Raw genomic sequence first — 27,445 nt, 5'->3', positions numbered from 1 at the left:
CTCATACTCATCTATCAGAAGAATCAGAAGTCGGTAAAGCAGGAGAGTCAAGTCTGACCCAAAGGACTCTCCCAGAAGGAGACAATTGGGAAAAACAGTTAAAACAGATCTTGTTTCCTGAAATAGCTGAGTGGAGTGGAGTTGAGTTGAATCAAAGTCATGCAGATTTGACTTCTCCTGAAGAGGGTAATGGTGCAGGTGAAACAAGTCAAATCCCCGCTGAACCAAGAAGTATAGTAAGTGTAGTTTTTCCATCACTGTCTAGAAATCTGTGAAAGGAGATACGGGGTCTACTTTGCATACAACTGAAAAGGTTCCTGATGTGTTGTTGACCATAAATGAGGTAATGGAAACAACAGAAGGAGCAGCTCTGAGTGAAGGAGAAACAAGTGCAAATCAAAGATCAAAGAAAAAAAGAGTTGCTAGCCAAAGATACTCAGGTCCTGAATGGGGGTACCTTGCGGCATATGGGTGGGACACAAGTTCATGTCCTTTTGTTTTGACTGTGCCAATCAAGTTAAACTTTCTGGAACTTGAAATCGCATTTGAGATGACTTTTGAAGTCACATTGCCAATTGAACAAGGGAGACATAATGGCCCTTATTACAACATTGGCGGTAAAAGCCGCTTACCGCCGTGCAGAAGACTGCCAACACACCGCCGCGGCCATGGAATTCCGCCACAGCTATTGTGACCCACATTTTGGAATCCACCAAAATTCAGACACCCACACAAGTCCCCCACACCAAAGGTCAGTGATAAACTGGCAAAAACAAAACCTCCACCGTCACGCCAACAGAAATACGCCAACACTATCATGACACACGAATCCACGCTGCGGTCTTTCAACCGTGGTATTCCATTGGCGGTACACAACGCCGCGCTCAGAATAAACACACTCTTACAAAACACTACCACATTGGACTATTCGAAATACACACACCTGATACACATACACACACCGTTCCCACACACCCATCACAATATAAAACACACACCCACATCACCCACAAACCCCCAAGACCACAAATTCCGAAAGAAGGCCAGAGAGAGACACCACCAGCAAGAACAACAGCATCCACAGGCACGCAACACCATCACCCACAGAACTTCCACGCACCTCACACAACACCCCACTACATATCAGCACACTTATCACCACACACATCACCTACACCACCCCATGGCACGGCAAAGACACCCCAGGTTCTCGGAGGAGGAGCTCAGGGTCATGGTGGAGGAAATCGTCCAGGTAGAGCCACAGCTATTCGGAGCACAGGTGCAGCACACCTCAATTGCGAGGAAGATGGAGCTATGGCGAAGAATAGTGGACAGGGTCAACGCAGTGGGACAGCACCCAAGAAATCGGGAGGACATCAGGAAGAGGTGGAATGACCTACGGGGGAAGGTGCGTTCCTTGGTCTCAAGACACCACAAGGCGGTTCAGCGGACTGGCGGCAGACCCCCACCTCCTCCCCCACAACTAACAACATGAGAGGAGCAGGTCTTGGCGATTCTGCATCCTGAGGGCCTCGCAGGAGTAGCTGGAGGAATGGACTCTGGTAAGACAAATCTTAATTATAACATCCCCTACCCTACCTGCATGCCAGCACATAACCCCACCCTCACCCTCACCCCTAGCACCCCAACTCCTCACATATGTCCCAACATCACAAACCACCCATCCCAACACCAAGCCCTTCATGCAACAACAAAGCATGGACACCCATCACTAAAGCATGCCTACTGCACATACCCATACAACCCCCTAAACCATCATCACACAAGGTCCCACACAGGAATGCAAACACTGGGGTACACAGTCACCCACCCATTGCACACCATGACACACACAGATGTAATAACCATCCTTTTATACCCCTGCAGGACCCCTACCCAACGTCAGCGGACAGGAGTGCCCGCACATGTCCACACCACCAACAGAAGAGGCCCACAGTGATGACAGCACCTCTCTCCAACTGGACCTAGATGACCAGCCCGGCCCGTCGGGAACCTTGGGACAGTCGGTTCCCCTCACACTGGCACAGGCCACCACAGACCTTCCCCCCTTTGGAAACACCAGCACAGCACCCACCCAGCGGGCCCATACCTCCGTCCCCAGGACACGTCAATCAGCTGTGTGTCCACCACTACAGGGAACCCAGGATAACCCACCACCCCAAAAACAACAGGGACCTGGGGGCAGTGGCAGTGGGCACATGGTCCAGGGGATGGAGGCCCAGGAACACAGGGGAACTGGGAGGGCTGCTGTGCGACAGAGGGCGGACAGGCCAAGGGAACCCACTCTCCACAAGGCCCTCTCCTCCATCATGGGAGCCTACCACCACTCCCAGGAGATGATGGCAATGGTACTGGCCAATTTTCAGGAGACCCAGCGCCTGCAGGAGGAACAGTATTTGGGCTTCAGGGAGGAACTCAGAACCATCAGCTCCACCCTGGGCACCAACGTAGGGGTGCTGAAGGAAGTACTCAACACTAGGAGGGAAACTGTGGCACTACAAGGGGCCCCTGACACTAGCATGGACGATGAACTGCCCACCACCTCCGCCGGCGCTAGTGGACAGGACGCCCCGCCACAGGACCACCACACCAGCACCCCACCCCCTGCAGAGGGAGAACCACCCCGCAAACGGTCCCTGAGATCCAGGACAAAGACAGAGCATAATGCCAAGACCCCCGCCAAGAAATGAGACCACCCTGATTGTCATCCTACTGTCCCACTTTGTCACCCTGTCCATACTTAAACTGCCCCAGCTCCACTTCCTATGCCCATTTGGGCAATGCACCTGTGAGACTAATAGACTGGACTCTGCCATGGACATTCCTCCGCCATCACCCTTCACCATTTCACTACCCCCTCCAATATTGAACACTAAAATAAACACACTTAAAGCACAAAACAATCTGGAGTCTGTCTGTGATTTCGAAATAGTGTATTATGAATTGCAGTGACAAAATGCTCTTTCAATTATAATGTCAACATACCTATGTCATACAGCTCTAGTCCATGAGGAATCTAAGCAGATGTCACACAGTGGGACCCACATCTGTGAAATCGTAAGGGAAAGTGACAACTCAGTGACCATACACTGGGTGAAAACGACAGACAGTAGAGAGGTAGTAGTGTTAAAGTACATGTAGTAGGCAGGTCTGTACTCTTACCTGTGTCTCACTAGAAATATTGCTGGATCACTAAGTCCCTGTTGTTCTTGTCTTCTTCCTCTGCTTCCTCGTCTTCACTGTCCACAAGCTCCACAGCTGCAATAACACCGCCATCTGGTTCATCCTCCTGCAGAAAGGGCACCTGTCCTCGCAAAGTCAAGTTGTGAAGCATACAGCAGGCCACGATGATCTGGCACACTTTCTTTGGTGAGGAGAATAGGGATCCACCTGTCATATGGAGACACCTGAACCTGGCCTTCAGGAGGCCGAATGTCCGCTCAATCACCCTCCTAGTTCGCCCATCGGCCTCATTGTAGCGTTCCTCTGCCCTTGTTCTGGGATTCCTCACTGGGGTCAGTAGCCATCACAGGTTGGGGTAACCATAGTCACCTGCAAATGGTGAGGGACAACTGTTAGACACGCACTAACCTGGAGGGATATCCCCAGACCCAGACAACCATTCCCACTGACTTGCCTCCAGGTGCTCACCTAATAGCCACACACGGTGCCTCTGGAGTTGACCCATTACATAAGGGATGCTGCTATTACGCAGGATGTAGGCGTCATGCACTGAGCCAGGGAACTTGGCATTCACATGGGAGTTGTACTGGTCTGCCAAACATACCATCTGTACATTCATAGAATGATAACTCTTCGGGTTTCTGTACACCTGTTCACTCCTGTGGGGGGGACCAAAGCCACATGGGTCCCATCAATGGCACCCATGATGTTGGGAATGTATCCCAGGGCATAGAAATCAGCTTTCACTGTAGGCAAATCCTCCACCTGAGGGAAAACGATGTAGCTCTGCATGTGTTTCAGAAGGGCAGACAACAGCAGATGGCGGATTGCTGACAACAGGTCTGGCTCCAACTGGGTACACAGTTCCTGATTTGTGGCACGGTCAAGCCTGTATGTTATAATCACATGTCGCTCCTCCATTGACGACAGGTCCACCAACGGTCTGTACACCGGAGGTTGCCGCCATCTCCTCACATGTCCCAGCGGATGGTGCCTATGAAGGACAACAGCGAGCACAGAGTCAAACAACTCAGAGGTACGTACCCACAGTTTACCCAGAACACAAATCATACACAAAAGATGGCCTGCATGTGTGTTGAGTCTAGGCCTAGGTATGTGTGATGCAGTTGGAAATGAAGCCATGTGGGCCCCTGAAATGGCGGCTGCCTGACCTGTAAAGTGGGACAATGGGATGTGAGGTAACTGCGCTGGCGTTGTACACCGTTGCGGTAGGCGGTCGAAGACCGCGGCGCAATTCTGCATTGGTTAACATTGGACCCTATGGGTCCCAGGTGCAAATGACGATGTACGCCGGCAGTGACGGTACGCACCGCCGCGGACGTGACTGCCATTTTCTATCTGTTCAATCACTCGATACCTGATCTTCGACAGGAGAGGACCTACACTGCAAGTGCTGCTGTGACCTCGGTCTGGAAGAGACAATGGCTCGAGTGTCTGGGGAAAGGGCCCCTGCCTTCAGATCGGAGGAGTTGGAGAAGCTCGTGAACGGGGTCCTCCCCCAGTACACGCTACTCTACGGTCCTCCAGACAAACAGGTAAGTGCACAGGGAGCATGTTGTATGGGCTATGCCTGTGTGGAGAGGGCTGGATGTAAGAAGGAAGGGTGGAGAGTGCTGCGTGTATAAAAGACGGTGAATGCGTGTGCCACATGGCAAGGTTTAGGGATGGGGGCCAATCACTTTGACGGTGCAGCTGGTAATAACTTCTCTTTTTCCCATGTACATTTCATGTAGGTCAGCGCCCACCAGAAAAAAGATATTTGGCGTGCCATCGCAAAGGACGTCCGGACACTGGGGGTCTACCACAGACGGAGCACCCACTGCCCGAAAAGATGGAGAGACATTCGCCGCTGGTGCAAGAAGGTGGCGGAGGCTCAGCTGGAGATGGCCTCCCAATGTGGGAGGGGTGCCCGTCGCACCATGACCCCCCTGATGTTCAGGATCCTGGTGGTGGCCTACCCGGAGTTGGATGGGCGCTTGAGGGCATCATAGCAGCCACAAGGGGGTGAGTTTACTCTCATTCTGGTGGCTTTGCGCGTAGTGGAGGTGTCTGGGTGGGGGAGGTGGGCTGTGGGTTTCCCTAGGCCAGGGCGAGTTCCGTAGGCAAGGACCCTCCGTAAGGCAGGCCATGTGGCACACCACCCCACCTCTGTAGAGTGCCAAGTACATCTAGTCATACCCCTGTGTCATCTATGTGTGCAGATGTCATCCATAGCCTTGTAGGCCATTTCCCAGGAATTGCACAGTGGAGCCCAAGAGCGCAGCGTAGTGCAGGGGGCTTCTGTGTCTGTTGTGTCCGCCAACAGTAGCGGTAATGCATGCACTCAACATGTCTTTCTTCTGTCTCCCCCCCCTTTTTGTGGTCTCCCTGTTCTTGTGTGCATTAGCATCATCAGGCGGAGGAGCAGTGGCACTGGAGCACGAGGGAGCTGCATCCCACATGGCCCTGGAGGGCGAGACTATGGACTCAAAGTTCACCAGTGGGACGAAGGGCGAGGGGAGCTCCACAGCGGAGACAGGAGCTGACACCAGTGACACGGACTCGTCGTCTGATGGGAGCTCCCTTGTGGTGGCAGCAACATCTGTGCCCCCCGCATCTACAGGTACAACCGCCACCCCCCCTACCAGCACCGCCCTCCCAGCAGCCCCTCAGCCTTTGCCCCGTGCCCGCTAACACAGGAGGGTGGGCATCACCTTCGCCCCAGGCACCTCAGGCCCTGCCCCAGTCACCCCTGCTGCCCTCAGTGAGAAGGCCATTGACCTCCTCAGGTCCCTCACTGTTGGGCAGTCTAACATTTTGAATGCCATCCAGGGTGTAGAGAGGCAGTTGCAACAAACCAATGCATTCCTGGAGGGCATTCATTCTGGTCAGGCGGCCCTTCAGCGAGCTTGTCAGACTTTGGCCACAGCACTGATGGCAGCCATTGTCCCCGTCTCTAGCCTCCCCCCTCCAACTTCCTTCACCCAGACCCAATGCCCTGTACCTCAGCCTCCTACAGCCTACACCTACAGACCAACATGCACACACGTCAACACACAAGGTAAGCTCAAGCAAACATAAGCACCACACATCCCACAGGCACTCACGCAAGCATCACACACATGCAGACACAACAACATCCACTGCCTCCACTGTGTCCCCCTCCTCCTCGTCTCCCTCCTCCCTCCCAGTCTCGTCTACACTCACACCTGCATGCACTACCTCTACAGCCACTACGTCCCTCTCCAGCACCCCCACCAGCACACCCCGCTCACGTGCAGTCACCACCCCCACTACCATTCACATGCCCCCTGTGTTCTCTCCCAGTGTGTCTGTGGCGCCCCCTCCCAAGATACACAAACGCAGGCACACACCCACCCAACAGCCATCCACCTCACAACAGCCTCCAGCGCATTCATCTTCACCCAAAGTCACCAAACGTACACCTCCTACAACCACCACCTCTTCCTCCACTCCCAAACCCACCTCCAGCTACCCGTCCCAGTGTGTCCAGAAAACTTTTCCTGTCCAATCTTGACCTCTTTCCCACACCTCCCCCACCCAGTCCATCTCATAGGTCCCGAACTAGCACCTCAGCCACAACATCTCCGGGACCATTGGTGCCTGTAGTCACCGGAATCTGGAGTGCACCGGCCACCAGGGCAGCCAGTGTGGCACAGAGCCACAGCACAGAGAGTCCCCCACCTGTGAAGCATCAGAAGTTGGCCAGTGCCCGGCGGGAGAGAGTGAAGACTCCAGCCACCAAAGCCGCTCCCAGGGGTCCTGGTGGGAGTGTGGAGTCAGCTGTGACACCTTCCAAGGTGGGGAAGGGCCACAAGAAACCCGGCAAGTCTGAGAAGAGCAGCACGGCGGAGAAGACCGCCATCATCCCCGATGCCCAGGAGCCCACCTCCAGCACTAGCCCACCTGCCCAGGAGGCCACCGCCAGCACCAGCCCAGCTGCCCAGGAGGCCACCGCCAGCACCAGCCCTCCTGCCCAGGAGGCCACCGCCAGCACCAGCCCACCTGCCCAGAAGGCCACCGCCAGCACCAGGCCAGCTGCCCAGGAGACCACCGCTAGCACCAGCCCACCTGCCCAGGAGGCCAGCACCAGCCCAGCTGCCCAGGAGGCCATCGCCCACACCAGCCCACCTGCCCAGGAGGCCCCCGCCAGCACTAGCCCCGCTGGGCCTTGAAGTATCACCAGCAAAAGCCCCGTTGGGCCATGAAGGACCGCCAGAAAAAGCCCCACTGGGCCATGAAGGACCGCCAGCAAAATCCCCGCTGGGCCATGAAGGACCGCCAGCAAAAGCCCCGCTGGGCCATGAAGGACGGCCAGCAAAAGCCCCGCTGGGCCATGAAGGACCGCCAGCAGCTGAGACCCTGCAATGGAGACCGGCATCGCTGACTCAAGCACCGCTGAACAGGGCACTGCCATCTCAAGCACCGCTGCACAGGGCACCGCCGTCTCAAGCACCGATGAACAAGGCACCGCCGTCTCAAGCACCGCTGCACAGGGCACCGCCGTCTCAAGCACCGCTGAACAGGGCACGCCGTCTCAAGCACCGCTGAACAGGGCAACGCCGTCTCAAGCACCGCTGCACAGGGAACCGCCATCTCAAGCACCGCTGCACAGGGCACCGCCGTCTCAAGCACCGCTGCACAGGGCACCGCCATCTCAAGCACCGCTGAACAGGGCACTGCCGTCTCAAGCACCGCTGCACAGGGCACGCCATCTCAAGCACCGCTGAACAGGGCAACGCCATCTCAAGCACCGCTGCACAGGGCACGCCGTCTCAAGCACCGCTGAACAGGGCAACGCCGTCTCAAGCACCGCTGCACAGGGCACCGCCATCTCAAGCACCGCTGCACAGGGCACCGCCGTCTCAAGCACCGCTGCACAGGGCACCGCCATCTCAAGCACCGCTGAACAGGGCACTGCCGTCTCAAGCACTGCTGGCCCATGAGCGGCAAGGGCACTGACGCAACTGAGTCCGTCACGGGGTGAATGATGCACTCTGGGCACCAAGCCCCCTCCAGAACCAGTGGAAAAAAAAGCATCCACTACCGCAATCCTTGGCAGGATGAAGCACTCTGGGCACCCAGCCCCCTCCAGAAGCAGTGGAGAAAAGCATCCACTACCCCAATCCTTGGCAGGATGAAGCACTCTGGGCACCAAGCCCCCTCCAGAACCAGTGGAGAAAAGCATCCACTACCCCAATCCTTGGCGGGAGGAAGCACTCTGGGCACCAATCCTCCTCCAGAACCAGTGGAGAAAAGCATCCACTACCCCAATCCTTGGCAGGATGAAGCACTCTGGGCACCATGCCCCCTCCAGACCCAGTGGAGACTGTCATCCACTTGTGAGACTGTGGCTTTGCATTCCCCAGGATATGGCAGTGGGCAACGCACCCACTGTAGAGACTTGAGAGACTGTGGCTTTGCACTCCCCAGGATATGGCAGTGGGCAACCCACCCACTGTAGAGACTTGAGAGACTGTGGCTTTGCACTCCCCAGGATATGGCAGTGGGCAACCCACCCACTGTAGAGACTTGAGAGACTGTGGCTTTGCACTCCCCAGGATTGAACAGTGGGCATGTGGGAATTTGGAGTTCCGGGTCCATGGCGTCCTCGTTCCTCGTGGGATGTGTAGAGGTGAGCGTTTTCCCTTCAGGATTCCTGTTTCCGACGTGTTTTTATCTGCGGTGAATCCGCCCCAGAAAAGGTGGCGGATTGGCCTGTCATAATAGTGTGGGCGGTATATTGTCTCCCGTCTGTCTGTTGGCAGTGACCGCCGTGCTGTTTGTTTGTACCGCTGTGGCGGTCGGAGTGTTAAAGTGGCTGTCTTGTTGGCGGTTTCCGCCACGGTCGTAATTGCAAAATGTTTACTGCCGGCCTGTTGGCGGTCTTACCGCCACTTTAACACCGACCGCCAGGGTTGTAATGACCACCTATGTACTTGAAGTAACAGTTAATGCTCAGCAGAATATCAACTACTAAATAGACATTTGAAACTGATTTTGACAAAGCTGCTAAACCAATTTTTGACACTTTCTGGAAAAGTCTGAAAGCTGCTATAACTAACTGCAAACAAGACGGAAGATTACTTTTTTATTTTTTTGTTTGGCTGAATAGTTAAATCTATTTTTCTTTCACAAGTATATGTGTATTGGATTGGCAGTTGTATATGTTTTAGTACGTTTTTTGTTGATTATAAGCATTAGTCTTTCTGATAAAGCTGAAACTACTTAATTTTTGAACAGACATGTTTAACAAAGATTAAAGAAATACTTGCACTTAGACATCTCACAAGGAGATCTTTCTTCTAATGTTTTCTATCACTTGTCTGAATATGTTGAGACAATGGATGTGAGAAAAAGTTATATGTGTACGCAAATTTCTTCATCAGTGCAAGAAGGAATTATATATCATAGCTTATCACTAATATATGGGATTAGTTGCAGTCTTTTATTAACAAGGCTTTGTAATCAGGAATGCATACAATATTTTTGTTCTAACTATGACAGGGTCTTTTCTTTTGTTCCAGTTAACCAACACTTAAGTAGTATTGCTAAAGCTAGAAAGATAGACATTGTAGGTGGTTTCTTTGAACTTGCACTATAGTTTGGGACTGCCTATGCACACAGAAACAACTTAACATGCACACTTTCACCAGTTGAGAAACCTTTCCTGGATCAAACTGATGATAGGAGAAAGGCGATGAAGGAGAAAATAGATAAGTGTTTAGTGAAATGCACTTGCATATAGTGTAACTAACACACAAGGGAAGTTTGCTTAAGACTACCAACATGTAAGAAAGCTTTGTATAGACAGGCCACAATCCAAAACTGATACTAAGGGGGTCATTATGAACATGGCGGTAAACACCGTTCCCCGCCGTGGCGACGATGATCAGGAACCCGCCATTGACGGTGAACAGAAACCTGCCATATAAAGATGCAAAAATCAGAATACGCCAGAAATTTCTCAGCCACCAGTCACTGCCAGGATCTTGTTGGTGAAAATGCAGTACATTCCACCCCACCACCCACAAGCACACAAACTTCCCGCCCTCCAAATAATGATGCACAAATAACAGCGGCGGTCAGTGGAAGTCGAACAACCATTGGCGGTACAGACCGCCACGGCCAGCAATGGAACCCAACAGTAAGAATTGCACACATTGGCAATTTGAAACCTACACACCTGACACACATCCACAACACTATAAAACACTCACAGACACACCCCACAATCCTTTACATCGCTAATAGGACAACTGAGATTGAGAACTCCACAAGCAGACACTGAACTCCATACCAGACTAATCACACGCCCAAACACATAACAGCACCTTCACCTAGATCCACATAACACACCACTCACAACACACACCATGGCATCCCACAAGCACCCATGCTTCACAGAAAGGGAGCTAAGGACCCTGGTGGAAGAGATACTGAAGGTTGAGCTACAATTATTTGGGGCACAGGTCCAGCACACACCCATCGCTAGGAAGATAGAGTTATGGCAGACCATTGTCAATAAGGTCAATGCAGTGGGACACCATCCACGCACGAGGGACGACAGCGGCAAGAGATGGAACGACCTGCGTGGGAATGTGAGGTCCATGGCATCCCGGCACAACATTGCAGTCCAGAAAACTGGGGGAGGACCTCTACCAACACCACCTGACTACACTGACTGGGAGTAAAGGTACTGGCCATCCTGCACCCTGAGGGCCTCACTTGACTCACTGGAGGAATGGACTCAGGTACGTCATCTACAATTACCCCATATCCACCACACCTGTAATGCATGTACGACCCCACCCCTCCAACATCCACCAGGACCACTACCCCACCCAGGACACCTTCACAACATCCAGTCACCCTGCATACCCACAATTCCACCAACAGGCCCACATTCCTCCCCCTGTGCATAGTCACCTACCCCTGCAAGTAATCACAAAGGCACTACACCACCCACAATGCACCTCTACATCCTAAGCAAAATGCAATGGTAACCTCACAAAGGCACCCTGCATGCCGAAAAGTGGAAAACCTGCAAAAAACAGCCCAGCCCTGGGCACCCCTTCTGTCTATGCAATTGTAACAGACATGTCCATTCCCCCCAACAGACACCACCACCCATGCCACCCTGACGGACAGGACAAGGAGTGGCAGTGTCACACATGGAGACAGAGGCACCCCCCAGGACACTGGAGAGGGAACCCTGGACAGTGAGGAATACCCTGGCCCCTCACACAGTCCTGGACTGTCACCATCCAGCAGCCCCACCCAGGACACCATTGACACCCCTACCATACACCCACCAACATCAGGCCAGGGCAACCCTAAAAACTGTAAATAACAGATGGACATATCCCCACTGCCAACAATCGCTGAGACCATGTAGCCAATATGGACATCCACCAGTAGCCCACTCCCATCTCTGTAAAGAACACCATGGCATCCCTGACACCAAAGAAAACACCTGTTCACTAATGTAAATGTCCCCTGTCATTATGATGAATCAAATGGAAGTGTGCATGCAATTGTAATTGAAATTATTTATTCATTTCTTAATTGCATGAATGGCACCCAACGCATAACATGTGGTTGTGCCAACAGAAATGTCAAACAAGTTGTCCATAATGTCACATGTCCCATGCAAACCTGGTCACAATGACAATGTCTGTAGACCCAACACCCCCATTGAGGATAAGGCATACCGGCATTATGCTGCACAGACAGCAACGCATCAAAGAGTACCACTTAGTTACTGGAAGTACAGTTGGATAAGTTTTGTTCCTGGAGTGTACATCTTCCCCCTCCTCATCATCACCATCACTCTCATCCCCACTCTGAGGAAGCTGGTCTGGATATACAGCCCCCTCCTTCTCCAAGAGGGGAATAGATATCCTCACAGCCACGTTGTGCAGCATGCAGCAGGCCACCACTAGTCTATACTCCCTTTCAGGCTCATAGGCCAGGGATCCCCCAGTGATATGGAGGCAACGGAATCTAGCCTTCAGGAGAACTATTGTGCGCTCTATCACCCTCCTAGTACGTCCATGGGCCTCACTGTAATTCCTCTCTGCATCTGACCTAGGATTCCTCACTAGGGTCAGGAGTCAACGCATGTTGGGGTAGCCAGAATCACCTGCAAAAGGGGACAAAACAGGACTGTCACTGACAACCCACAGTTGGAGACAGCCTGGCTGTCTGCTATGTGCCAACAAGTGTCAGACACACTTACCTATGATCCATCCTCTGTTCCCTTGTAGTTGTTCCATCATGTGTGGCACACTGCTGTTCCTCAGTACAAAGGAATCATGGACTGATCCAGGGAACATGGCATTCACATGTGAGATGTACTGGTCTGCAATACACACCAATTGAATGTTCATGGAATGAAAGATCTTCCTGTTTCTGTACACCTGTTCATTTACTCTTGGGGGGATGAGAGCTATGTGGTTTCCATCAATGCACTATCACATGGGGAATGTTGGCAAAGGCATAGAGGTCTGACTTGATGGCAGAGAGGTCAGCACTTTGGGGAACCTCACATATGACTGCAGGAGTTGTACAAATGCATTCAGGAATCTGGACAGTATAATGCAAAACATTGGCTGTGAAAAACTTGCACCCATGCCCACTGTCACTTGAAATGAGCCCGTGGCCAGGAGATGGAGTGCAGAGAGCACTTGCACTTCAGTAAGGATGGCATGCTGATTCCGATTAGCCGGTCTCAGTGCTGGATCTAGTAATGCACAAAGTTCATGAATAATAGCACAGTGGAGTCTGTGATTGATAATGATGTGACACTCCACTATGGTCCCCAAATCAACAAGTGGTCTGTACACCGTTGGGGCTCTCCCTCGCCACATGGGTCTGTACCTAGGAGGAGTTGAGAACACCTTGGAGAAACACACATACATCTGCCCAACATGTTAAATATGCAGCACTGCTGGCATTCAAGATGATGACACATATTCATAGTAGGATGTTAAACTGGAGGGCCATGTCCTCAATGATACATCAGGACTGTTGTGGTGAGTAAATGTATATTTGTTCATGCCTATGGGGGTTGGTGACAATAGGGCCTGCATGGGCAAATGAGAAATTAATAACTGCATAGTATTGACCAAAATGTCTGCCCCCTGTAATCCAGACATGTTTTAGTGGAAGTGACCTCATACCGCTAGCGGTTGGTGTAATAGCGTAGGCGGTGTTCACCGCCGTGCGACCATTCATTGCTTAACATGGTTGTCAATGGGGAATATTAGCGTATCATGATCGCCGACGGCAGTGACGGTGCACACTGCTGCAGAGCATACGCCATCTCATCACCCCAACTTCACTTGACTCCCGAATTACTTGCATATAGGTACTCCACTGAGTGTGTTACTGTGTCCTGGAAATGGCACGAGTGGCAGGGGAAAGGGCCCGACCTTTACCACCGAGGAAATGGACAAGCTCATGGACGGGGTCCTACCCCTGTACGCCAAGCTCTATGGACGACCAGAGGTACAGGTGAGTAGGTGGGTTGGGGGGCATGGATGTGTGTAATGGTGGTAGATGGCTGTAAACATATGTGCATGTTTGACACTGTACAGTCATAGGATTCATGACATGCTGCATGTGTGAGGTCATGTTCTGATGATGTGAGTGTCCATCCGATAGGGGAAGTGTAGCCAGCTGTATCTAATGGCAATTGTCTGACCTCTGTGTTACTTTTTCTGTGTGTCCGATATAGGTCAGCGCCCATCAGAAGTGGGGACTCTGGCTTGCCATCACCAGGGAGGTGCGGACCCTGGGGGTCTACAATCTACGGAGCACCCACTGCAGGAAGCGGTGGGAGGACCTGTGGCGCTGGGCAAGGAAGACCTGCGAGGCCCCGCTGGGGAAGTCCTCCCAACGAGGAAGGGGTGCCGTCGGGTCCTGACCCCCCCCTAATGTGCTGCATTCTGGTGGTGGCGTATCCGGACCTGGATGAGCACTTGAAGGCTGCACAGCAGACACAATGGGATGTGATGGATATGTGAGTGTGCTGTAGTATGTATGATGTCTATTGGCAGGGACTCTGACAGATGTCATTTTACATAATGGCCCCCATGGGAAGTAAGGTTGTAAGGGACAGGTCTGCAGTACTTCAGGTCCTTCTGTGATGTCCAAAATGGCTGAGGAGCAGGGTTGTGGTCATTAGTCAGGGGCATAGCCATGTGTATAGCGGTAGGTGCTGCAGGGTGGAATATTTGCAGGGTGGGTGTATGTGTGAACCAGTTATGTACCTCCATTAAGCTATTTACAAGTGTTTCTCCTGTTTTGTCTCCCCATCCATTTTCTCTTGTGTTGTCTGTGTACATCAGCATCATCTGGCGTGGGAGCTGTGGCACCAGCGAGTGGGGATGCAGTGGCCCATGGTTCCATGGAGGCAGAGTCGAGCAACGCCAAGGGGACCAGTGGGTTGGAGGGTGAGGGGAGTACCAGTGGGGAGGCAACTACCACTGGAGGTGTCAGAGTCACCAGATCCTCGGGGTCTGTGCACGTTCCCAACACTTCCACCACAAGACAGCTCCAATACTCTGATTAGATTTATCACAGAGTCTAAGAGAGTCCCTGTGGGGAAAAGGGGATTAGGACGGGAACAGCTGGGAAGGAGACCTGTAGGAAGCAAAAGGTTAAAACACAACATCAAAATTACATCTCATGAAATCAGTACCATGCTACAACTCTAAGCTTCTTCTTTTCCGAAAAACATGAACAACCCTAGAATAGTCCTAAAACTGACTAGGCTTTAGATGAGCGAATGCCTGAGGAGGAAACAGGAAAAGTTAAATAGGACTTTCAGATTCGAGTACTTTCTTTAGTATGAGAATCAGGAAACACTCTGAGCAATTTCTAAACAACCATATGAATCTCCTTTTAAGAATATATATCAAGAACACACAGCATTACATCTAGAACTCTGGTATTGTTGTGTTCATCTCAGAAAAAACATTGGGAAGTGAATTGCGCACATTACAGATTTTTATATGAGTATTAAACACCATAAAGGATTGTGCACCATGAAATCACACAACGTAGATTCAAGGAATAAATCACGCAACGTGTCAACTTGAAATGCTACCAAGAAAATGTCTTAGAATAGTACCGCACAGTAATTTACATTATTTATACACGAGGAATGAATTGCGCGTCTTGCCGATTCAAATGCCACCATGCAAATGCCAAGAAATGGTAGCGCAAAATGAATAACATGAAAAAACACTCAAGGAAAGAATCGCGCGTGTTGCCGATTCGAATGCCACCATGTAAATGCCAGAAAATGGTAGCGCACAATGAACAGCATGAATTACACACGAGAAGTGAATCGCGCTTTTCGCCGATTCGAATGCCACCATGTAAATGTCAAGAAAAGGTAGCGCGCGCAATGAACAACAAAGTTAAATGCTCATGAAACGAGTTGCACGTCTTGCCAACTCGTAAAACATCATGTAAATGTCAAGAAATATCAGCGCGCAATGAACAACAATGTAATAACGAAGTCAAATCTTTATGGAATAAATTGCGCGTCCTCCCTATTTGCAAACCACCATACAAATGTCAAAAAATGGCAGCACACAAGTAATCTGTTATTCATTTAAGAATTAAAATCAAGAATATGAAAATTCTCAATTACGGTGTTGGGAAATGTCCAAACACCGTCTTACCGCCTGGAGACAGTGATCACCAATGAGAGATGAGTGCAGAAGACTGGAAAATCCAAATAGGCCGCCAGGACAGGAGCTCAGGAAGAAGCTGCTGCTCTGCACCGGGACCTTTGAATAGTGAGCACTGGAAGTTGGGCTGACTCTCTTTTATAGAGTCTTGGCCCAGCCTAGAACCACGCCCAGGCGTGTTGCAGGGAAAGTCTCTAGAAGGCCCAGGAAAGGGACCACACCCTAACACACTCTGAATGTCTGCAGCAATACATTGCAAATGTACAGTATTTATAAGCACCTTAAAAATGAATCTTTTGGATGGAATTCTGCAATGCAAAAGGTTAAACAATAACATATCATCACAATGCATGAATTACATTATCTTGCGAGTGTTGGGTTTTTGCATTCTAGATGCCCGTAGAGCGCGCACTGTCCTGGTGTTGACAGGAGGTAGTGACTCTGATACCTCCTACAATGGGAGCTCCCTGGCAGTGGTGGACCCTAGTCGGCCCACCCATTTTGTGTCATCTTCCGCCACCCCCATACCATCACCGCTCTCCCATTTGCTCCCCAACGAGTTGCCCGTGCCCACTCACCCAGAAGGGTGGTTGTCTCCTTCGCCCCAGGCACCTCATCCCCTAACCCAGTCAGCCCTGCTACCCTCACAGAGGAGGCTATTGACCTCCTGAGGACCATCTCTGTAGGTCAGACAACTATCGTCAATGCCATCCAGGGGCTAACATCAGAGGTGCAGCAGACCAATGCCTACCTGGATGGAATATACAGTGCCATGTCTGGCCTATAGAGATCTTTTCAGGCTCTGGCCTCTTCTTTGATGGCAGCCAGTGTCCCTGGTCATTCCGCCCCCCCCTCCAACCACCTCTACCCCTTCCAGCACCTCACTCCCTTCACCCGTCCCAAGCACCCATTCTGACGACCATGCACACACCTCAACACACAAGAAGCACACTGAAAAACACAAGCAACACACTTCCCACCACAGGCATACACACAGCCAACATACAAAGGCACAAACACCAAAATCCACTTTCCGCCAGTGTGTCCAACTCTTCCGCCTCCCTGTCTGTCACCTCTACATGCACACTCACAGGCACTGCACCTTCATTCACTGTTGCTGACCCCAGTCTGGCAGTTACCACAAAATCAGACATCCATTCATGCACCCCAGGCACCACACCTGCACTCACCACAACGACTTTGGTTGACACAAGCAGCACCGTCACCAAACTTGCAGACACACAGACAACATACATTTACACTGGCAGCCTGTCTTGTCCCACTGTGTCCACCCCCCTCCTCCCAAGACACTCAAAGGTTCCAAAACACCCACCCAACACACATCCACCAAACCTCAGCATACTGTTCAGTCACCTTAACCCACGTGACGCACAGCTACACCTGTCACGACCACTCCCTCTACCTCCAATCCACACCTTCCTCCAGGTCCACCCCGATTGCCCCTAAAAACTTTCGCTATCCAGTGTTGACCTATTCGAACCCACTGGCCCATCCTGTCTCATCCCTAAACGTACCCACCTCCTTGCCCTGTGCACACCTCCCATGTCACAGCCCGCCCCTGTCCGCCCTTTCCATTCCCGTGCTACCTCCCCTGTTAGCAAGAGACCCCATGCTGGCCCAGGTACATCTGCCGCACCCCAGTCCAAGGCCGCTCCACCAGCTTCAAAGACCAGACCCAAGCCCCCTCCACCTCCCAAACATAAAACTAAGACCCCCCCTCCCAGCCGTAAGTACTGACCCCACCACTCCCTGCCCCTGTTCCCTGAGGTGCCTGGATGCCCCATTGTTGACCCTTTAAGGATAGAGTGACATTTGCACTTGTGTGAGTCAAGTTGGGTCCATTATGGGCCCTTCGAACTTTGAACTATGGACTGGCCATTGGCCTTCTGTTGGACTTCTGTTGCTCCTGGAGCTTAATAAAAAGTTTGTGTGGCCAGTGTTGGTTTTGGCACACACTGGATCCGTAGTTCATTGTTTCTTTGGTGGGGTGGTGGTCGTTGTGCACATGTGTGTATTTTGGGCAGGTTGTCTTGGCCTTGTGTCTGGTAAGTACCTCTTGCTCTGGTGTGTATGGCTTGTGCTGTTGTGAGGGGTTGTGGGTGCGTTTCGGGGCGGGTTTGTAACTGTGCCCTTTCTTCCCTTGTTTAGTAGGTTGCAGTACTTACTGTCGTTGTCTTCATTGGCGATCTCGTCGTGGAGTTATATGGCAAGGAACAGGACTGGCATGATTTGCAACTCTCTCTCCATGTCTGCTTCAGCGTGTTGTGTGAGCCTCCGGTGAGTGTTTCCTTATATTTGTTTAATTTCCGCCTGGCATTGCATGGCAGTAGTTCCCGCCCCGGAACTGACGGCTGTCTAGTGCTTCATTATTTGATGGGTGAGTAGGGTCTTTCCATCGGCCTGTGGGCAGGCTCTGCCATCATTGTCAGCACTCCTCTTGGCGTTGAGTGGTTTCAGGCTGGCTGTTTTTCAGGTGGTTCATAATTGGGCAGCCCAGACCGCCTGCCTGTTGGCGGTAGTTACCTCCATGGCCGGCAGAGCGGTCTTTCCCACTGTGTTCATAATGAGAACCTAAGTTTGTGGGAATGAGTGAATGCAGACATGTGATTCCTGGGGTATATTACATCTGTAAAGAATTGCCTATCATAGGCTCCCTGGGGGATGGTGTGGGACTTATTACCTGGGAGTAGTTTCTTCTACAATATAACAAATTGAAAACATAATTGACACACATGAAAACCTGAGACCAAGATCAAAAAGGGCAAGTTATTCAGAAATAGTTGGAACAATTATCCTTCTGTAGGAGTTGTTCTGAATGATATGAAAAGTCAAAAGCTGTCTACCATTGTGGATAAAAAATGTTAACAGATTTTTCTTGGGCAATTATTTTCATTGATACAGAAATGGCTGTGGTACGTTATATGGTTCTTCGGAACTGTCTTGCATTAGACATCCTTTTAGCGAAGGAAGGCGGAGCCTGTAAGATGCCTAAAGTGCAACATTTCTGCACTTTTTTCCCAGACAACAGTAAAGAAAGTAGGAGCTTCATTAGAAATTTGACAAATTTGAATCCTGATCTAAAAGACCGTAAAGAGACAGGTGTTTAGGAAAATATAAGCAAATGTTTTACTGAAATTGTTTGGGAAATCTTGGTCAGGGTGCTGTGGGAATGAAACTGAAACCATTATTCATAGTAGATCTATGTCTCATTTGCATAATCAGACTTTAAAAACTGTATAGATTGACATATTGACAATGAAAAATGAGAAGCAGATATTTTTGTGATCTGAGAAATTTTGAAGAATGGAGAAAACTAAGAAAACCTAACAGTAGATACATTAGACAAACTAAGTTTTGAATTGTCTCATTAGTATTAATATTAGTATTAGTATATGTTCTTTTGTGACAGCACATATGGCCGTCAGGGGAGGGATTGTTAGAGAGCAAACATTATTGATAGAAATAAATCATAAACATAATTGTATTAAGAGGCCTAACTGAAAATGTGTGTTAGAAAACTAAACATGCAGCTTTTAAAGTTATTGTTCTATGTGAAATAATAATGTCTATGAACATGTATTTTGATTAATCATAATAAAGTACTGACAAAATATGAATTATTAATGCATCACAAAACTAATAATTTCAAATTATATTAGAAATGTTTTATTTCTTCATGTATTAGCATTAGCGTTTTAGTATTTTTCCAGAAGCACAATGTTTAGATGATGCTGACATCTGTGAAATGCTTTGCAAACATTATTTTATTAAACATCCCTTGTGACTTGCTGTTCCTGCTTCACTTGTCGTATTTCCTCAAGATAATGATTGTACGTTTTAACAATGGACTTTCGTTCTGGTAGGAAGTAAAACTATCTCAATATCATATTCTATGTTGCTTTCTAAATTGTAATATTTGCATGGAAACGGCTGACCTAAGGGGAGAGAGGAGTGACAATGTAAACCTATCTTGGAGAGGGAACACTGAAAGGTTACATCTGAGGTGAAGTCAAAGCCTGATTGGCTGTCAACAGTCTCACCCTATGGTCTTGTCCAATAGAAGCTTAGTTAGTAACTCTTGGGACTATAATGAAACAATGTTTTAGGTGATGTAGTTCAGTTGTTCTGTTTTAGATTTGTGAGTTAGAAGTGATTCTGTTTAGATGTTATTCAGCTCTTGTCCATGATTCTAACAGTTTAGATACATTAGGCCCATCATTACTGAACTTTTGTCCCTTCGATGTTCCTGATGTTGACTAATAAAAATCTGATGACCCAGTGCTCCACCGACAAAGATTCTGCTGGCTGCTGTCTCATTTATGACAGGTGAAACCAATGTGCATTTGTTTTCCTTTGCAGGGTTTTCTTCTTTAGAAAATCCAACTGCTTATTTTTGGTTAGTGCCATAGTTAGATGTTTTCCAAATTAATTTTTGTTTTATTTTTATTTTTGCATGAAGCCCACACATGCTTTTCAAATTAGAGTAATAGCTAGGGGTGCCTGATAAAATATTTGGTTTGATTGTCTATTAATTGATTGTGATTATTTCATCTGCATAAACTAAATGTATTCTATTATTCATTTAATTTAGGTGGCTATTCCGTTTGGCTCTTTTGGAGTGTCTAATGGCATATAAGTGGTCTCACGCCCGCACAAGTATACATAAGATGTGAGCCCTTCAATGCTGTAGTTCTAACCTCCATCCTAACCAAGGGACTGGGAGCAGGCGGAAGTAGGTGCTCAAACATGATGAACCCTTTGACGAATGTGTGACTAAAAGGGACATTGTCCCTGCCCCAGACTAGGGGTCCCAAATCCCTATAATTTTGAGTATCGATAATCTATTACTGCAACTCAGGTAGGCCTTGAGTATATAGATTTTAAGTATTCCTTTTCAGTAGTGGGATAGAACTAAGTCAGCTCAGTGATGCATGGCTAGGAATCCTTGGCCCTGAACAATGCACCATACCAGGCCAGGCTTGTGAGGGCAGACATATATTGGCTTTGTCTTAAGTGCCAATGAGTATGTCAGCAGAACTTTAAGCCATTCAGCATTAAATAGGGCCGTGAGCCATTTACTCCATGATTAAGATACCAGATCATCCTGCATATAAGACGATACATGTAAAGACAAGAGCATGTTCCTATAGCTGTACATCTGCTGGGATTCACACAGCAGCTCCACCAGTTCTCTCAGCAGTAGATTTCACTGTTGCCTGCTGGTTTGATCTGTGGCCTTTGGCAGCACTGCCTACAGGGCAAGCGGCAGCCTTGTACTTTTTTGGCAGTTAACAGGGGTGCTCCTCGTGGTATCTCATTTTATCTGGGACAGGTGAGGCTTGCGCATGATTATGTGGACCGGCCCAGCGCGCCTCATTAAAACACACCCTTTATGGCCTTCTGTAGTGGCTCTAGACCTCTGCAATATCTTTCATTACCAGCTCCTTGCTACTGCCACAAGATGGAGGACATCTGATTATCTCCATACACTGCTGGATATGTGCTGTGATTCCTGGGGACCCGCTAACAACCAGCAGCCATCTTACATATGGTTAAAGCCCTTTTCTTCTGTTGCTCCACAAAGTCTAGGGGGCCACCATCATGGTCTGGAATGCCTTGTGGGCCATACCTCTTCACAACTTTATACTGCTGGATGCACTTGCATGTGTCCTCGATTGCCCACACTAAATTGGGATCTTTCTCCCTGCCAACATTTCCCTGATCAATAGAGGCAAAGGAACCTTCTTTCTTGGTGGGAATTTGTTGTCAATACCGACCCTGATACATGACCTATTCCATGGATGCTCGCAAACATTTTCCAGGGGGGCGGAAAGTTTGAACAGAGGATTGATGCCAGCAGGGCAGCAGTAGGGGAGGGGGCAGTGGGGCTGAGGTTGGAAAGTGGGTAAAGTGGAGAAAAGCATGACATCTAAAGGCTGAATTGCACATTGTGAAACCAGAAAACCTGGGATTAATCATGACTTCCCCTCCTGGCCAAATTGTGCGATCCCTGGCAACTGTTTCATAATTTAATTGGCCTCCTTTTCCTTCACATATAAGAGAACATCAAAATACATGATTTCAAGACGTGCACTATGCAAAATCTGTCCTTATGTATTATTGTATAAACTATAAAGTTGTCATTGTATAATAACAACCCAGGCACTCGGGGGCGACATAACAACTAACTAGCATCTTAGTTCACTATTTATATTGCTTCTGGGGAGGGGGATGGTCTCCCAGAGGAAGCAACAAACTTCAGAGAGGATGTGTGGCTAAAGTCCTCCATGCGAACTCGACTACAGTGAGTTGTCTGGGAGGCACACACACAAATCCTTGCCCTCCATGTTTATATGGACCTGGGCAGATACAGGGGGAGGGTATATTTTTGGTAAACTCTCTATTCAAGGTACTTGCTTTGTAGCAGGATCTATATATGCCCCTGTCAGAGACAAACCAAGATTTCTCTCCTGTGTCAGAAGATTGCTCACGTCACTAGATAGCTTGAAATTTGTGTTGGGGGAGACTGGGGTTATGTGTGTGTCAGTACTATCAGTATTTCAAAGGGGATGCCTAAGTGTCTGCAGCTCTTTCTGTTCCGATGGCATCAGGGGCACAAAGTAAGTCAATGCACATTAACAGCAACTTACCAAATGCTGAACAAAAAAAAAATCTCTCCCAAAATAAATTCTAATAGAGGGAATTGAAATTAAAACAGAGAAAGTAATAAAACATGAAACTAAATTGCATATCGTCTGGCACAGCCTTGGTGCCTCTGGTGTGTGATGGTATAAAAGCAGTATTCAGAGGAGGTGCAGAAAACTAAACATAAAAGATAATGACTGGGGGAAAACTGGGCTGAATGCAGAAGCTCCCTAATATTTTCCCCATCTATCTCTATGCTGGTGTTTTCCTGACTCTGATGGTGCCCTGGGCACTGCTAACCAGTCCCAGGGCCTGTGCTCTGATTAAAATGATAATTCAAATTAGGCAAATTATAATTGGCTCTGTCAACCTGCCTATATGTCCCTAGTATATGGTAGGGCATGCAGGTTTAGGAACCCCAGCATAGGTATTATGTCCATTGGTGCACTACTGTGGTGCCCAGGGTCATTTTAAAGGTAGGCCTGTCTTGCTGGCTGTTTTTCAGTTAATGTTACACCCAAAGTCTTAATCTACCTTTTTCTACATACAGGTCACCCCTAAGGTGTGCCCTCAGTGTCCCCAGGGTTGGGTGCAGTGTAAATATAATCAGAAACTTTATAAACAATGTTTTATAAGCCCTCGTGTGGGAAAATAGCTACATTTGTTTTCCCCCATTGTAGTGAATGGGCTCCATAAGCTAACATGGGGAGACTTTATTTTTAATTACTAAAGTCTCAAACGGAGCTAGATCTTTCAAGTTTGGTATCAAATTTATTGATATAATAAATCCATTAACTTGCCAATGTTGAATTTAAAATAGCTAACTCAGGGAAGGAGTTTTAGAACTCCACCTGAAAGTTACCAGTTTCAGCTCTATAGTGCCCTTCTCTTTTTGGCCAGACTCTGGCAGCCTTCCCAGGCTGCTTTGATGTGGTGTGAAGTGGCCTTGGCTAAATACAAAGTAAGTGCCCAGGGGGAAGAAGAGTTCCTCCGCAGATGGTGAAACAGGATGGGGGGAGAGCATTCAAACTGTACTTTAAAGGAGGGTAGGGCATTTGGTCCAGTAAGGGGACCTCTCCCATTTCTTGTAAAACCAGACAGCCAGGTACCCCCGATTAGATTAGGAGAGGACTGGAAAGGGGTGTGTTAAGGAAAACTTAGCCACACCAGTGGGTTGGCTCAGCGAGACCTAACCTATGAAATAGAACGTCTGCCATTTTGAATTTTTGAGGAATGTTGCTCACTAGGATAGATTTTTGACACACTTCCCAGGAAATGATCATCCAAGATGGTGGTGGCCTGCCAGTAACTGAACAGTTGGCCCCCCTAGCTTTCCACCCCATAAGCAATAAGTATGGCAGAGCTGCATCCACACTTCAGATCCCTACAAGGAACAACGCCAAGAAGAAAAAGGACTGCCCTGCTGGATCCCTGACCTTCATCTGGACACTGTATTCTGAAGGAGTGCACCTGTTGCATGTTTGGGTTTCATTACAAAAAGGACGTTGCCTGTCTTCAACTGGTTCAAGAAGGGACTCCTTGTTTGCTACAGGTAGAAAATAACTGGTCAGTGTCCCTTCATCAACGCCTGAAGAAACTAACTAGCTGACTACTGTTCAGTGGTCATTTCTGGATTTGAGCCAGGTGTATTCTGGGAGTTGGAGTCCTAACCCTCAAGGAGCAACTCAGAGCTTCTTCAATCTTGGGGTGAGTTGTGTACTTCTAAAGGACCTTCTGTAAGAAGATCCACAAGTTTGAAAAAGATTGTTGAACTTTTGGAAAAAAGCTCCATAAGTGGACGTTGTGAGTCAAGCCGGCTTCCATTGACCACAACCTGGCCTGACTTGCAGGTTTGTCCTGCTGAAAAGCTCTGGAGCCTGAGACTTCCAGGATTTCACCAGGGACTCCTGGAAAGAAAATCCAACAACATCAACTCAAAGTTGGCTTGCTGTGGAGGGTCGTCTGATGTTGGAGAGAAAAAGCTCCCAAAAAGTTACAAAGTCCGAATATAAAAAGTTGACTGAGGCTTCCCACGCAGCGTACCCAAAGAGGGCTCCAGGGAGGTCGTATTCAATTTTAAGTGCAGCCTAGACAAAGATTTTCAACATGAAAAATCCTCTAAGTCCGGTAGAATTCTTCACTGAAGTTTCCTGCGACATGTAAGAAACTCATCCTGAAAAAAAGACTAAAGACCTCATTATAACATTGGCGGTATTGACGCCTACCGCGGTGGTGACGGCCGACAAAAAAAACGTCGCCTCGGCTACCTACTGTCTCCCATATTATGACTGTAGCCGGAATTCCACTAGAAGGATAGCGGAATTCCAGCTGCGGTCATGGTGGCGGACGGCGGTAAGGTGGCCGCCACGCCAGTAGATCGCCGCAGACCGTATCATGACTCATGATACGGCCTGGCAGTGTTATGCTGGCAGACGCTGCTACTGGCAGCAGCTCCCCATACCATCTCCTGCCGGAGGACCCCCTCACAAAATGTAAGTCGGGTCCTCCGACAGGGGAGGGGAGAGTTTTGTGTGTGTGGGGGTCGTGTGGATGTATGTTTGTATGTGTGTGCATACGGGTGTGTGGCGTATGGAATGGTGTGTGCATGCATGGTTGAGTGTGCGTGTATGTTGTGTTGTGTGAATGTGTGGGTGCGTGTATATATGTAAGTGTGTGTGGATGTGTGTGTAAATGGATGTATGCTTGCGTGGGTGAATGTGGGTATGAGTGTGTGTATGCATGTGTATGATGGTGTGTGAATGTGCGTGTATGTCATGGGGATCTGGAGTGGGAGGGGTCTGGAGTTTGGGGTATCTGGGGAGGGGCGGGGAGACCCCTATCATTGACAGGGAATTCCTTCCATGTCAGTTTTAGTGCCTACCGCCATGGTTTTCGTGGTTGTAAGGAAGCCATGAAAACCATGGCGGTAGGTGGGGTCATAATCCTGCGGATGGGACAGTGAGGACCGCCTGGCTGGAGACTCATGTCTCCAGCCCGGCGGCTGTTACCGCTCTGTCGGACAGAGTGGTATATTGGCAGTTTGGCTTGAGCCAATTCGCCAATGTCATATTTTGGGGAAGAGTACCGCCAGCCTGTTGGCAGTATTCTTCTCCAAAATACCACCGTCCACCAGGTTCATAATGAGGTCCTAAGTCAGAAGGTAAAATTTTGACCAAGGCCTCCCGCTCACTGTAGCCAAGCAGGCCTTCATCGCGGTTGGCCTCAAATTGTGAATTTACACCAGTCAAGTGCGACCAGATCTTTTAATTGGCGATTTTTGTTTCTATTCACTAAAAAACATTTAGGGGCTGATTTAAGAGCCCCTAGCACCTCCTTGTGCCACATTAGTGTTAAGTTTTTTATGCTAATGTGGCCCAACGAGGCCACAATTAAAACACCAAATTTACAAAGTGGCGAAAAGCATATATTGCGTCACTTTGTAACAATTTGGGTTACTTTATGGCTGTGCCAGGCATAATGTATGCAAAGGGGGCGTTCTCCCCGTCTAATCTAAGAGATTTCTTTGTGTCATTATTTGGGACTTTTAACGCCTGCTCAGAGCAGGCATTAGAAGGAGGCACACTATTGTTTTAAATGTGCCTCTGGGTGATTTGCGGGATTAGCATCAACATTTTTTACATTAGTCCTGCAAAGCTTCGAACTAGCGTCTAAAAAGGTTTGACGCTAGTTTCCCTAACTACTATTATGATGCGCTGTATCTTAGACATGGCGCACACATAGTGGCATTAGGGGACACTAAGGGGCATAAGGAAAGTGGGTGCAGTGCAACTTTCCTTAAACAAGGCCCTTAATCTTTAAAAATGTATATCTCTGGCCCCCTTTATTGGAGTTTTGTCATTTCAGTGCCATTTTAAAGATAAAAATATAATCTATTTTTATAAATTGGAGTTGGATTTTTACTGTGTATTGTGTTGTACTTATTTACTGTTTTGTTGATTTTTTAATGCTTTACACACCTGTCTCCTAAATTAAGCCTAATTGCTCATTGACAAGCTGTCAAGGGTTGAGCTGGGATTTATTTATTAAGACCTAACTGAACCTAGTTGGGTTAGAGGCCTATTGCTGTGTGGGTACTTACCTGCCCTTTCGAGTAATCCACTTTATAACAATGAAGGAAAATGCTAAATGATCAATTCAATGATCTAACAGCTATGTCTATTCCTCACCAGCAAGGGAGTCGGGAAAATAAACTAAAACCTATTAGGAACAGCTATTAAAAGTGTGAAATTATCAACAAAAGATATATGAGGAAGTCAGAACATTTTGGTGTGGCAAGCTAAAGGAGAATAAGCGAGAAATAAAATATGCTGTACACAGGAAACTGTAAAGAAGAAGCTTGTATTTGAGCTAAATGTAGTTACAAGGACTTTCCAATAGAAGTGTGTAAAAATTTGGTAATTTGCTTTTGAAGAAATTTCAGGAAATTTGCATGAAATTACACATAATTGCAAACCATCAAAATCCAACAATTTGCAGTATATTTTAGTGTAAAATGCATCATCTTGTCAATTTTCGATGCAGGGACACTTTTCACAGTAAATATAAAGCACGAAAAATACAAGTGGTAAGTGGAACAGCTGCTCACATTTTGCACATTTGTGTGATTCCTAAGTGATCAAAGTTGCACTTTGCTCAAATAGTGCATTATTATGTAACATGGAGTACTTTCAGGATTTTCAAGTAACAAGTGTAGGGTTAAATGCCTGAAATTAAGCAAGTTATGCCAGTAAAATTTAAATTTCCCCCCGGCCTACTTTTAACTAGGCTTTGTGAGATATAAAACAAAAAAATTAAGCCTCAGCATAGAAGATATATTGGAATTACTT

Source organism: Pleurodeles waltl, chromosome 3_1, assembly GCF_031143425.1.
Source record: "Pleurodeles waltl isolate 20211129_DDA chromosome 3_1, aPleWal1.hap1.20221129, whole genome shotgun sequence".
NCBI lineage: Eukaryota > Metazoa > Chordata > Amphibia > Caudata > Salamandridae > Pleurodeles > Pleurodeles waltl.
The sequence above is the reverse complement of the archived record's forward strand: the minus strand, read 5'-3'. Positions refer to the sequence as shown.